At 36.9% G+C, this 14,536-nt stretch overlaps 3 long non-coding RNA genes across 4 annotated transcripts; all 3 read left to right on the forward strand.

Annotated features, from left to right (window-relative positions):
* The first annotated feature begins 2,968 nt into the window (after positions 1 to 2,968).
* LOC147314215 (uncharacterized) lies at positions 2,969 to 7,295 on the forward strand. 2 transcript variants are annotated; one of them, XR_015124838.1, is made up of 3 exons: positions 2,969 to 3,019; positions 4,751 to 5,107; positions 5,345 to 7,295. It is a non-coding gene; the product is annotated as an uncharacterized LOC147314215 (long non-coding RNA). The 2 variants fall into 2 exon arrangements; XR_015124839.1 differs by lacking the exon at positions 2,969 to 3,019 and adding an exon at positions 3,044 to 3,227.
* Positions 7,296 to 11,191: 3,896 nt separating this feature from the next.
* LOC147314216 (uncharacterized) lies at positions 11,192 to 11,994 on the forward strand. Its single transcript, XR_015124721.1, has 3 exons — positions 11,192 to 11,451; positions 11,675 to 11,774; positions 11,906 to 11,994. It is a non-coding gene; the product is annotated as an uncharacterized LOC147314216 (long non-coding RNA).
* A 151-nt stretch (positions 11,995 to 12,145) lies between these two features.
* On the forward strand, positions 12,146 to 13,999 carry LOC147314217 (uncharacterized). Its single transcript, XR_015124840.1, has 3 exons — positions 12,146 to 12,224; positions 12,449 to 12,805; positions 12,939 to 13,999. It is a non-coding gene; the product is annotated as an uncharacterized LOC147314217 (long non-coding RNA).
* The last annotated feature ends 537 nt before the right edge of the window (positions 14,000 to 14,536 follow it).

The raw sequence follows: 14,536 nt of genomic DNA on the forward strand, positions 1-14,536 counted from the left end.
GTGTTTATTTCAGCGATATCTTGATTCAAGAGATAGTGGGGTATACCAATCTGTCACAGACGCCATTCACACACCTAGGGTGAAATCTGTCCACCTGTCCTTTTTATGCCCAAGAATGTTACCATGTTGTTGTCAGTTAAACTAATGTGTTGCAAACTATTCGTCCAGCTGTTTGTTTTTAGTAACACTTCAAACTCACCATCACAAACTTTTACCAAACTTCAAAGTATTTACCCGACCTTCCGATTAGCGCATAGAGAGCATCATGGAATGGGTTTCCATGGCCAAGCAGCTGCATCCAAGCCTTATGTCACCAAGTGCAATGCAAAATGTCAGATAAAGTGGTGTAAAGCACACTGCCAATGGACTCTAGAGCAGTGGAAATGTGTTCTCTGGAGTGATGAATCATGTTTCTCCAACTGGCAATCTGATCAATGAGTCTGGGTTTTGTTCTGACTGTATCGTGGGTAAGAAAGAATTAATGTTTCAGCATACCAAAACGTTTTGGACAATTTCATGCTGCCAACTTTGTGGAAACAGCGTGGGGATGGCTCCTTCCTGTTCCAACATGACTGCACACTAGTGCACAAACTTGACTGGTCTACACAGAGTCCTGACCCTCGACCTGAACACCTTTGGGGTGGATTGCCTTCTTGTCCATTATCAGTGTCTGACCTCACAATTGCTTGCATGATCAGAAATGAACATGAACACTCTTAAACCCTTCAGAAATCCTGCCCAGAAGAGTTGAAGATGTTATAGCTACAAAGAATGGGCCGACATAATAAAGGATTAGGATTCAACTGTATTGTCATTACACATGTCCAATTACCATCCGGGTTGTTGTACTGAGTGTACTTAAAACTTTACAACAGTGTAGGCACAGGTCAAAATCATGCAAGAGGAAAAACAATACTATATTTGAAATTGTTTGTTTTATGGATCTGTTTCGATCGCTGTATAGAATGGGGACTATATCGATTTCCTTAAGGTGAAAAGTCAGTGTCAGTTATTGAAAGTATTAAGTTGAGGGTTAATGCAGCAGCAGAAATCGTGTGGTGGTGAATGAACTGGTTATTTATTACCAGTTTCTGTACCTGATGACATAAAGGAGACTTTTGTCAGTAAACCTTGGTTACATACCCAATTTGTTTATAAGATCAAAATAAAAACTGATCAGGATATATTTGCTTCCTGTTTGACTAGGCAAGCCTTCAGATTTTAACAACTACAGTTTAAGAGCAAACGCTGAGTTAATGTGCTGTGCATTCATGAAACAGGTTGGAGGCGATTACTGATCACAGGAAAACCTCCATTTAAACAAATATAATAATAATGTGTAACAAAAAAATATTTTTTTTGTGGATTTTTTGCTTTAACAACATTTAAACAACATTTAAAATCCAAATGTTTTCTATATCAGTCAAGTTGATTCACCTTATTAAGTTTGTAATGCTGCACATCCACAGTACCTTAGAGGGGGGAAAAGCAACATTATTCCAATTGAGGAAGCTGAGAACACATTTGTGTTTATTTAATCAAAAATATGATAATATAAAGAGCAATATAAAAAGTCACTCCTGCCGACATTTCTCTGAGTTATCATTCTGGAGAAAGACAGCAAGCCAGAGGACAGTGGGGAGGTTTATTCAAACACTTTGGATATTTAACAGTCATCTCTGCAAAGACTGGAAGCACTGAAGGTGAACGTTTTATTTATAAACTCTTAATGTGAAAGATCAATTCCTTCTCAATTTTCTATCTTTTTTTTTTCTTTTGCATGTTACAGACCATGGCACGTCTGATTCATCTATCATTACTACTAGGTATGTTTCCAACGTACAGGTCAACACCTAAATGCAAACTGTACTCAGGCCTGATGTGATCTTCCTGTGTTACAGCAGTGAGCCTGCTGCCCTGTGTTTCAGCCATACGAGACTTTCCAGATGGAGGAATCAAATTTACTCCCTATCATCTGTGCCCTGTTGGAGGGAATATTACACATGATTGCAATTGCACAGCTGGAAAGTGGATATGGAAATTTAAATGTTGTGGGCCCACTGCTAACCAAGTCACACTGGAAGCAACTGCCACAGCCAATTACACTGAGACAGAGGACTGTACTAATAAATGCCGTAAAATCACATACAAAACAAAAATGTTTGTTTTGTCTGTGGAGGTAGAAAATGGTAAGAAATCTAAAATTCACAACACATTAAAAAGGATTTTATCGCTGGTTTAAAGTTGGCTGACTGACTTTAAAATGAAATCTAAGAACTTTAAAACCTGATGCATATTATATTGTTTATAGATGAGCATTCATGTGTTTTGTTTCCATGTACCAGGGTATTTAAATCATACGAGTGACAATAAGATCATTTGTGAATCTTGCTCTGGAACTTCAACTACTGCCGGCACAAAATGTAACAGCTTTAAAAAAAAAAAAGTAAATATATTTATATCTGTTTTTAAATATGATGATGAAGAAGATGCAGATTGGTACCTCATAGGCAAAATCATGTTTGTCACATACTTTTAAAACAGCTTTCTGTTTTCTTCAACAGACAAAAGATACATATCTCGGTTCCTAAGCAAAACCAAAACAGAGTAAAGCTCAAATTTCAGAGGTTTCATCAACAACACCGTGTTAGCGACTGTATAGAGGCTCACACAGGCGAGTACTTTCATCAGCACAATCAGCCTTTCCTCCAAAGAGCAGCTTTAAGAATTTAATTTGCTACATAGTTTTTCTTTCTCAAACAACAAAAGTAAATTGTTGATGTGCAAAACAATAAACTGATGCGTTTTTTCCACAAACAAGAAAACAAATACAACATAAGATGAATCTGTAAAAATTTTATACATACATGTATATTTACACACTGTATAGTTACAACAAGACTTTTTTTCTTATGTAAAACTGAAATATGTTTTTAAAGCCTGCATTTTTACTTTTTCTTCTTATGTGCAGGTTCAAATCAAAGGAACTGCAATGTTAATGTTGCTACAACAAATACAGGTACATCAGGTGGAAATGTTTATATTTCAGCCTGAAAGCAGTCATTTACTTTTAACAATATGTGAATAAAATAATATGTTAATATATTATAATGCTGTAAACTCAATACTTTAATCTATACAAAACATCCCCAACTATCAGGGTGAGTCAGCAGAGCTTTGCATAAATAAGGAGACAGCAGGAAACTGTGACCTATTGTCAGTGTTGGGTAAGTTACTTTAAATTAGTAACTTAGTTACATTACTAGTTACTTCTATCAAAAGTAACTCAGTTACTTCAAGTTACTCGTTACTTTCAAAGTAACTAGTTACTAGGGAAAGTAACTTTGGCTTTACTCAGAATTCTCTTGTTAATGCGCCGCTTCCATAACTGGATACCCCGCGAGATTACCAGTCTTCTAGCTCGCTTACTGGCCACAAGTGCACTGTGCCACCTACCAATAGAAAGGAAAAGATAATGTGCATATTTCCACGAGAGAAATCCCACGCCTGGACCATCACTGACCACCACCATGATTCTAGCCTACGTCACAGCGTCATGTGCGCTTTTTACATCCAACACGAAAACCCCTGGCAAAACTTTGCTAGATCCGCCCCTGGACAGTTACCAGCTGTCAGCTACCTAAAAAAGGATCCTGGGGTTATTCGTCTCTCAGAAACAGTTCATAACTTCCCTTCAACTCATTCATGTGACCTAAAAGGTAAACCTGTTTCTCCATCACCTGTTCAGCTCTGATGATCCAGTAAGGACATCTCCTGGTTTCATCTTCATGTTTCCCTCTCACCAGATAACCAAACCGATATCATGACCAGCAGCTTTTACAGCTTTGGCTCCAGCAAACATCAGCTGATACTAGAAATTAATATTAAATACATTCTAACAACAGCTGATCAAGCTTAAACGCGCTGTTGTTGTTTAACGCGACCTCCGCTGGTTTCTTCTTTCTGGCACGAAGTGGGCGATAAACAAGCAAGAGAGAAAAGCCGATCAGCTGATCATTGATCAGTTTCATGATTGAAGTAGAAACAGGAGAGGGAGGGGGAGTGAATGAGAGAAGAAGAGGCAGCTGTGCAGCAAAGACAGAATAACTCCAGCTTTGTGTCTTTTTCATTCTAGCTGAATTACGGGACAAACTGTTCCTTTTCAGCTCAATACGAAATGCGTAATATTTTCTCTGACCATGAGACGATTCCGTTTTTAGGGGACGGCTGGCAACTCTAATAATTAACCTTATGAACAAAATAAAGTTCAACATCAGTAACATCATAGCACCCACCCAGCTGTATAGAAACTCCATCATGCTAGCTAGTACCCAGTACGAAAAAGTCAGCACAACGAAAATAAACTCCTAAACTTGGTTTATATCTGACCCAGATAGACTGCAGGTCATAACTTCTTACCTGAAGTTCAGTTCACCTGACGCTTGGACCGGCGGCCGGCTCCTCCTGCCTCCCCTTTCCCTCATCCACCTACTGGCCTCCACCACTTGCTAATTTTGCTGAATCTGTGGAAGGTCCGCGATAGCCACCACACAAAGTAACGAATAACGACCCTATCTAAATCCCAGTAACGATTGACGCGTTCCTGATTTTGGCATAATAACTAGTTACCGTGCTTGTTACCACAATAATAACGTAGTTACTGTAACGCGTTACTTAACGCGTTAGTCCCAACACTGCCTGTTGTAGTGTTAGCATATCTTAAATGTCCCTTTGCATTTTTTGTCTCCAGTTAAAAATCTGGAGTTCTACCATGAAAACAAAAGTTGGATTGATGCCTTGGAGCAATGCCAGACAGACTACTCCTCCCTGGTTGAAATCACCAACTGAACAGTGAATGATGAAGTGAAAAGTCTCCTGCAAAATGAGACAGACTTGCAACGAGGGGTGTGGATTGGCCTGGAACGCTCAGTTTTTGGCAAAGATAAGAAGTGGATGTGGATTTCAAAGTCCAAAGACATTTATCCTGAGTGTAACAGAAGCATAGCTGACTCAAATAACCACTGTGCAAAGATGATCCTGACTGAGCTACAAGTAATTAAGCTGCTGGATGCCAACTGCCATGACAGACTACCTTTCATCTGTCAAGGTGAGCATTAAAGAACAGTCTGGTATAATACTGTTATCAGTTTTCTGCTTCTTTTTCTTTCTTTTTTTTTTCCATTTAAAAAAGAGACATGGCCATAATGATGTTGATGCAAAAATGTAAAATATTAGTCTTACAGCCTGAAAGCAGAAGCTTCTTCTGAAAGAATATTTTTGGATATTATTAACTTTTAATTAATATTGCGGTTTGGGTTTTTTTTTTTGGTTGTTTTTTTTACAGATCTTGGAGAAGGCCCTCATGACCTCTACTCAAAGTAACAGGAAAACTCTGGATTCAGTCATCAACAACTGCAGGACCTGTGCTTTAGTCAAAAACAAAGCATCTGTGGTCTAGACATTGAACTGTTGTCATGGAGACATGTCAAATAATGTGCCAGAAAGGGTGTAAACATTGTATAGCATACATCTTTAATGACTTAAAAAAACATGAATTGGGATTCTCTTTCTCTAATTCACACTGGGAGGAAAGTGTACAAATAAGATCAACGAAATCATTAAAAACACAAAATTACCTTACCATTCATGCCCAGTGAGTTTATGTAAACTTCTGACTACAGCTCTATATGTAACTGTCTTAGTTAAGCTTTGTTGTCATTTCTCTAAGTAGTCTTCAGGAATAGTTCTCCAAGCGTCTTGAAGGACATCCAAAGCTCTTCATTAAGCTCGAGTCATAAAGCTATTTCTTAATGACACAATACTGTTCATCTGCTGCTGTAGGGGCCTGACACTTCTTTTCTTCATTTGTCTGGTTTCTTCAATATTGTTAAGGAACCACCGCTCGCCATGTCCAGATTTTCTAGCATTCCAGCTAACAGCTCTTGGGGAATCACCTTGTTGGTTCAAAAATACTATTTTATGCCTGTAACTGTGCTGTCTTTGGCCTGTCCACTTTAAGGCCAGAGGGCAGTTTGCACATATTATCAGTGTGGTCTGTCATTATGAGCTTATTGGCTTGGTCAAAAGACTGTTTGATCTTTTGATTGTCTTCCCAACTGTTTCTGTGGGTCACATCTGTTATTATTATTATGGATTATGGAGCAGGGTAGCAGATTGGGAACCACTCTGTACCCCCTGCAGTTAGCTAGTGAGATTTTGTACAACTGCGTTAAAATCTGTCGGATCAAAAAAGGTTGTGCTCTACCAGACACTTCGATTCATACTCCAATATATTGTAATCATGCATTTCTACCCTCATGTTTAGATGCCTCTTTTGAGGTCTAGACACAAAAATGTATACTTACTCTCAAAGACTTATATATTACATGCGTCACATTTTCTTTTATTTACAGATACGATACTATGTTCGTCAGAGTGTCCTCAACTTTCCATCTCTTCCGGAAGAGGGGTCAATTTTTAGTTCCCAGGATTCTGAAAAGTTGGTTTCTGGTTTTGTGAACGCTTTTTCTGAGTATTTGAATTGTAAATCTGACTTTTTGAAGACAGGAGGAGGAGCAGGGTTTGCAAATTGGAGATGAGGTGTGTGAGAGGAGTCTGTGTAGGATCCATTCTTGTTCTATAAATTCAAGGCTTCAGTTAATTTAATTCCAAGTGCTTCGCAGATTTCATTACTAAAAAACTAAATTGCACAGGATTTTTCCTTCTCTTAGTCCTATATGTGATCGTTGTAAACTTGGAGAAGGCTCTCTTACTCATTGGACTTGCCCCAAATTGTCCAACTATTGGCTGGACATCTTTAAATGTTTTTCTGATATGTACAATTACACATTAGAGCCGGACCCAATAACTGCATTGTTTGAGTCTTCCTCTTCATCTTTAACACCTCCGCCCTGCTGCATAAACTACAGTTTTGTTCAGAATGATAATTGCTAAGAAAATTGTTTTGCCTCTCTGGAGGTCTGGCACTGTGCCTCAATTCAAAATGTGGCTAAGAGAACTGACTGCTCTACTGCACAGGGAGAGGATTAGGTATACATTAGAGGGCAAACTTAGTAAGTTCTTTGATGTGTGACAACCTTTTTTAGATCATGTATTAAAACAAAGTTCTCTTTGATCGATCGCAGCGTTTTACTTCTGTTTATTGTCAGTGTTGAAGTAGTATTTTTGTTGCTGCAGTGTAATCTTTTGCCTTATTTGTGTTTTTGTCCTTGCTGGTGTGTTGTCCGTTTGTGTTTTTTCATTTATATCAAAATCTTAATAAACATTTTTTTTTTTTTTAAAGTTTGTTTTGTGAATAGCTTTTTTTTTGCAGTAGCTCCATCTGTAGCTATTGTATTAGTTTCGGTATGTGCAGATTTGCTTTTCACAAACACAGCCATCATTGTTTCTTTCACCTATATGGCTGGGGGTGTGTCTTTTAATGGCACAATATCAAGGAGTTCTTCTTTGATCACACACTCATTTGACGCAGACCATGCAAATACTGCCAACTGAGGCTTGTTTTGTGTGTCACAACTCCCATCCATTGCAAAATTAAAATAAGCACATGCTTGAAGGTCAGAGAGAGCACTTTGTATATTTTTGGAAAAACTGTATCTGCTTTTCTGCCTGACTTTTCAAAGTGACCAACTCGTGCTTGCAAAGTTCAGTCCCTTTTGGAAATTCCTGGTCGATGTTAGCATGGCTTGAGCTGAAGTGATGCTGAATGAAGATCTGAAGCTTTGGAATGCGCTAATGACACCTGGCATATGAGGCAGGATGACTTGCCATTACATTCAACAACAACAACAAAAACTCTCCCACTCTGTTAAAAACATTCTGTGTTCTTCTTCATATTTTTTTTTTGCTGTGCATTTTTTCCCTGCTGTTTTGAGAGCGAGCATGACATAATTTGAATACTCAAATGATGTTGCCCCTACTGGAAAACTTTGCGGTATTTTTTCACATGCACAGGCGTATTTGATGAAAATACCGGATTAAACACAAACAAAGCACACACGCACATTAAAAAAAAGACAACCACAAACAGCACGAGAGCCGCGGTTGGGCACTCTTGGTTTTATAGGTTAGCAGTGAAATTACGTAGTTAAACTTTCATTAATCACAAATATATTAACCATCAAAATGAAGTTGTTGTGTGATAAACAAATTCTCATGTAGCTCAATCTGATAGCAAAAACCAGATCATTTAAATTATTTTATTAACAACATTTATACAATAAAAAAAAATTAAAGATGCCTGTAAAAAGAAGTCCTAACGGACGATGATTTTTAAAATAAATTGTGTTTCGTCTGTGTTGTTGTGAATGAACCAGTCTTCAGATTTTCATCCTTTGCACCATCTGTTAATTTAGAAGAACCAAAAAAGAAGTTAAATCAAAACTTAAAGAAAAATGCATTTCCATAAGAGAACGTTTATTAAAATGTATAATTATTAAACTGTTCGTACTGTTTAAAAGAAGAGTGGACACCTATTTGTGTGTTTATGTAAGAAACACACCATGTTGTTCTGTCACAATGTGAGACAGTGTTGTGTGAGATCCACCAACAAGCTAGTAGAGAAACAAACCACCACAAAATGAGTTAAAGTTACTGTAAATCAACCTTCTCACACTTCAAGTGAGGTTTTCTTCTTTTATGGACACATGCTTCTGAAAACAGTTTCAAATTCAGCAATTACTAAAAATAATCCATCTCTATCGGATTAGACCATTATCCAAAGTTACCAAGGAAACTTATTAGTTATAGGTACACTTGTAAGTCTGTTTTTCTGAATTTTATTAAAATAGCTCAACAAAATAAATACTCATACTTCAAGTGATATTGATCCAGTTCAGGCTCTAGTTGTTTGTGTCATGTTTAGTTGCACCAGACTGTATATAAGATTTCTGTGACATACAAAGATATAAATATGTCTCTTGGGATGCTCCCTTTAAGGGTTACCACAGTGGATCATCTGTCTCCATCTCACCCTATTCCTTGCATTTGTCTTTAGCTAACCGTGTCATAGTGTCCACCAACACCCTGCTGGCCGACAGCACTGGTGGTGGGCGTGCCTCCACCAATCTATTATGGCAGTCTCATTCTTGACAATGAGCTTTTAATCAGATGCCTTTCCTGAGGCAACCATTTGCAGTTGCAAAGAGAATGGTACTAGTCTTACTGCATTGTACAAAGTATAATGTTTGGTGGATCATAGTGTAGGGTTGTTTTTTAGGGGTTGGGCTCAGCCCCTTTGTTCCAGTGAAAGGATCTCTTAATGCTGGCCTCAACCTGATAGAACATGTTTGGGATGAATCAGACAAAGTGAAAAAATATTAATCCCATCCGCCAACTCAGAGTACAGATACTTTAAATGCTTCCAATAAATATAAATGAATATATTGGCCACTATTAAAGAAGAAATAAAGGTTATAAGTGCAGTTCTGTTTTTATTATCATTGTTACCATTGAGATTGTTGCAAGGAGTGTACATTTTATTAGTAGATTTAGAACATGAAGTGGTTATATGTTACTGTGCATGGAACAGCTTAGACACAGATCTTAAATTTTGCAAGAGGGGAAAAATAGAATATTTTAAACATAGTTTGTTTTATAGATCTGTTCACATCTCTGTAAAGTATAGTAAACTATCAGATCCCTAAAGGTCAAAAGTCAGCATCATTTATTTAACCATATTGTATTAAGTCAGTTCAGCAACAGAAATCATGTAGTGATGGATGAACTGGTCATTCATAACATGAAAGAGGCTTTTTTCCAGTGTACCCTGATTATGTGATACATTTATTTGTAACATTAAAACTGATAAGGATATATTTGCTTCCTATTTGACTAGGCATACGATCTACCTCTAACACCACTGAATGTGGAAACAGGGACATTTTTCTCAACTCATTACATGGAAAATTTAATGTGGACTTAGCTGTTGATTGGAAATGGGACCACACTGATAAAAGGACCAGATAATAATGACAAATGGAAACAAATAACAACAAATAAAATCTAAATATTTTCAGAGCTGAGAGAAGCGTTAGAACTCGCTTTAAGCTAACGTGGTGAAGAAGTCCTTCTAAAGTCCTCATAGTTTAACAACTACACTTTCAGGGCAACCACTGCAGAATGTAATGTGCTGTGCATTCATTTATGGGGTGATGATTACTGTTCACAGGAATACCTGCAATTAAAACTAACATAATAACAAAAAACAAACAAAAAACTGTTTTTTTCTGCTGTATGGATTTTCTTAAGCAAGATATAAAATTTAAATCTTCTTCTGTATCAGTCATGATTGATTCACCTTAATACAGTTGTAATATTGCACATCCACAGTACCTTAAGGGACAAAAACCCTCATTATTAGATTTGAGGAGGATGAGAACACATTTACATGATGATACGATGCAAAGTCACTCCTGTTGACATTTCCATGAATTTCCATTTTGGATTTGAGCAACAAGCCAGAGGACAGTGGGGAGGTTTCTTCAAACACTCTGGATATTTACAGTTAACAAAGATCTCTGCAAAGACTGTAAGTACTGAAGTGTAACTAAACTTAGAAAATAAACTTTAGAAACTCTTGATATGATGATTCATTATTACTCAATTTTCTACTTTTTTGCATGTTACAGACCATGGCACATGTGATTCATCTATCATTACTGCAGCTAGGTATGTTTATTGTTATAACAGTAACTTGTAATTTAAAAGATTACTTAAAAGGTCATAGGTTAGATCTAGCCATGCAGATCCATTTTAACACATTTCTATTTCACTATCTATTTCTTTATGTTCTTCATTCTATTTACCAATGCATTAAACAAACAAATGTGTCTATATATAATAAAACAAAGATGTTTTTAAAGTACATAAATAAATACATTTGCACTTGGAGAGAGATCTAACAGACAGTGGCACTGATCCCATCGCTTGGCTCTTTCTATGGCATGGGAACGTTTTGGCAAAAAGGAAAATGGAAGAAAGGACAGTGAAAAAAGAATAGTTACAAAAATACTGACTTTTGTACATGTTTTTGTTTATATTTTTCTTACATCTGTGAATTATTTTATATTTATTGTAGAAGAAGAAAAGTCTCACTTTAGCAAACACCTAAATGGAAACTGTCCTCAGACCTGATGTGATCTTCCTGTGTTACAGCAGTGAGCCTGCTGCCCTGTTTTTCAACACCAAACTCTGCATATGGAAAAATCAAAATCACTCCCTGTGATCGGTGCCCTGTTGGAGGGATTATTAACCAAAATTGCAACTGCATAAATGGCAAATGGATTTTGAAATTTGAATGCGGTGGTCCCAAAGTTAACCAAGTCACACTGGAAGCCACTAAACTCAGTGACCCTGGGGTGATTTCTAAAACATGTCCTATAATCACATGCACAACCAGCAGTTTTCTTTTGACTGTGCAGGTAGAAGCTGGTAAGAAATCTCAACTTCACAGCATATTCTTCCATTGACAGAATATTAGTAGCTTAAACATGATTTTATTCCTGAAATAAAGCAAGAAGTGTCTGCAGCAAATGGATTTTAAAGTATACTAGAATATTTAATTCAGCAAGTACAAAATCTGAAGTGACACAGTAGTTTTTAAAGGCACGTGCCACACCTCTTCATGTGGATTCATTTGTTTTGTTTTCTGCAGGGCGTGTAAAGGTTTCCAATGGTGATAACATTTGTGGAAGTTGCAACAGCGGAGTTACCATTAATCCTCTCAGCAAAAAGCCAACCAACTGTATTTCAGGGTAAATATGTTTTTTGCGCACTGAGCTCTTTAAATATAATACTACAGAAGATGCAGATGTGTTATCTCTTATAGAATTTCTCTCATGTTTGTCCAATGCTTTTTAAACAGCTCTGTATTTTCTATCAACAGAAAAAAGATTGATATCTCAGTGTCTAATCGATTTCCAAAAACAGTAAACATAGATTTTCGAGATGTCCATGAAGTATACAATATCAGTGACTGTATAGATACAGGCAAGTACTTTTGTCAGCACAATCCACCTTTCCTAAAAAAATAAAAAATAAAAAAAAGAATTAAAAACTGTATAGTTACAACAGGATTTTTTTTTTCTTTTGTAAAACTGAAATATGTTTTTAAAGCTTACATTTTTACATTTTCTTCTTATGTCCAGGTTCAAATCAAAGGCCCTGCAATGTTAGTGTGTCTACAAGGAGTACAGCTACATCAGGTGGAATTTTTTTTATATTTCAGCCTGAAAACAGTCATTTTAATATATTTAGTATATGTTAATATATTATAATGCCGTAGACTCAATATATTAATCTATACAAAACATTCCTGACTATCAGGCTGAGTCAGCAGAGCTTTGTATAAATAAGGAGACAGCAGGAAGCTGTGGCCTATTGTAGTGTTAGCATATCTTAAATGTCACTTTGCTTTTTTTGTCTCCAGTTACAAACCTGGAGTTCTACAATGAAAGCAAAAGTTGGATTGATGCCTTGGAGCAATGCCAGACAGACTACACCTCCCTGGTTGAAATCACCAACCAAACAGTGAATGATGAAGTGAAAAGTCTCCTGCAAAATGAGACACACCTGCAACGAGGGGTGTGGATTGGCCTGGAACGCTCAGTTTTTGGCAAAGATAAGAAGTGGATGTGGATTTCAAGGTCCAAAGACATTTGTCCTAAATGGAACAGCAGCATAGCTGACTCAAATAACCACTGTGCAAAGATGATCCTGACTGAGCAACAAGAAATTAAGCTGCTGGATGCCAACTGCCATGACAGACTACCTTTCATCTGTCAAGGTGAGCATTAAAGAACAATCCTGTATAATATTGTTATCAGTTTCATGCTTAAAAAATAAAATAAAATGAAACTTCCATTAAAATGATGTAATTATGATTTGAATTGTAATCATTTCCATTTCCCTTTCTTAAGAATGACTCCTTGACAGTCACATTGAGATCGTTCCTGATCAGGCTTCACTGAACAGTAGATGGATCAACTGAAGGGGCAGCTCTCTTAGAACCTGTGTCAGGTCTTTGCTGGATTTGTGTCCTATCTCATAACAATGTGACTTTCAGATACTTTTCATCTGTTATAGATCGTCTTTTAAGCCTGCCTCTTGTCATTTTGTTCTCCACTTGTAGAGTTTCCTTATATTTTGTTAAAAGTTCAGCATGCTGTGTAGCAAATAGCTCTTTGGGAATCGCCTTGTTGGTGTTAAAATACAACTTAATGGCTGTTAACCTCTGTTATCTTTGGCCTCTCCAAAAGAAGGCACCTAGAGGAGTTCCCACATATTATCAGTGTGGTTTGTTATTATCAGTTTGTTGTGCATTTCAGTAGTCACTTGGTCACGGGACTGAATCTGATGTTTTTAAAGGCTTTGTTGGGGGAAAAATATCGATCATTTGTTTCATGTTTAGTTATAGTTGATTGCTCACCTGGTATGAATGGTACAGTGGAGTAGATGAAGCTGCATTTTGTTTAGTTTTGTCATATATTCCTTTTATTTGGGGTTTCAGGGTTTAGGGTTTTTACCTTGGTTCTTTTAATATCCTTGTTAATAAATGTTACCTTTATTGCACTGCCTCAAACATGCCACATCATTTTCTGGTGCCTGGCAGTAACAATTACACTGTTTGGGGTCTCAGTGCGACATTTGCTAAACATCATAATCTACTTTAAATATAAGACTGTACTATTTTTAACGTAAAACAGCAATAGTGTATAAACAAATATGAATGTAAATCATCTGAAATATTACTATTATTGTCTTTTTCATTGTGATATATAATTTGTATTGTAACAATTATTTTAATACGATAGATTCTAATTATATATTCAAATATATTGATGAGACTATTTAACCAGTAAGACAATGCAGCAGATGTGAGGTGTGGTCCATAGTTTGTACAACATCTTTCTCTCACTAACTCACTGTAGGGAGTTACAGAGTGGTTTTCCTGCGTAAGCCAGACTTCTGAATCGGCTACCTGGGTGCAGTTTTCTTTACAACTGTGTGCGAAGAAAACTGCAACAGCAAACAGGTTTTTAAAAAATGGAAAAAAATTGTGAAAACATTAAATCATTCAAGTTTCATCAAGAAGTAGTCTCCTATGTCCTTTCTTGCAGGGCAGAACAAGTACAGCTGATACACTTTGTACTTTTTCCATTGCCACAAAAAAGCAAATTCTTCCAGAACAGAACTGGTTTAAATTGGCCTTGGTCTTCCCAAAGTCTTCCACCATCTCTTTCGGTTGTGACTGTAACCTTAGAAAATGTGGTATCGAGGCCAATACCAGATACCGGTATCGGTGCATCCCTAATTTAAAGGGAAAGAAATTCAAATAAAAGCAGCTGGTGTTCTTTCCCCCAAAGTCTGCAAAGTAAGTGAGACCAATAATGACCAAAATAATGTAATTAGGATTTTTGCCATAATTGTTCAGCCTTCGTAATCATAATGCCGTTTGTTCATCCATCTTCTTCCACTTATCTGGGGGCAGTTTGCGGGGGCAGCAGCCTACGCAGAC

Source organism: Aulonocara sp. 'chitande type north' Nkhata Bay, linkage group LG14 (genome assembly GCF_057382095.1).
Source record: "Aulonocara sp. 'chitande type north' Nkhata Bay isolate Kocher_YH1m ecotype deep benthic linkage group LG14, A_spYH_male_GT1.1, whole genome shotgun sequence".
In the NCBI taxonomy this organism is placed as follows: domain Eukaryota; kingdom Metazoa; phylum Chordata; class Actinopteri; order Cichliformes; family Cichlidae; genus Aulonocara; species Aulonocara sp. 'chitande type north' Nkhata Bay.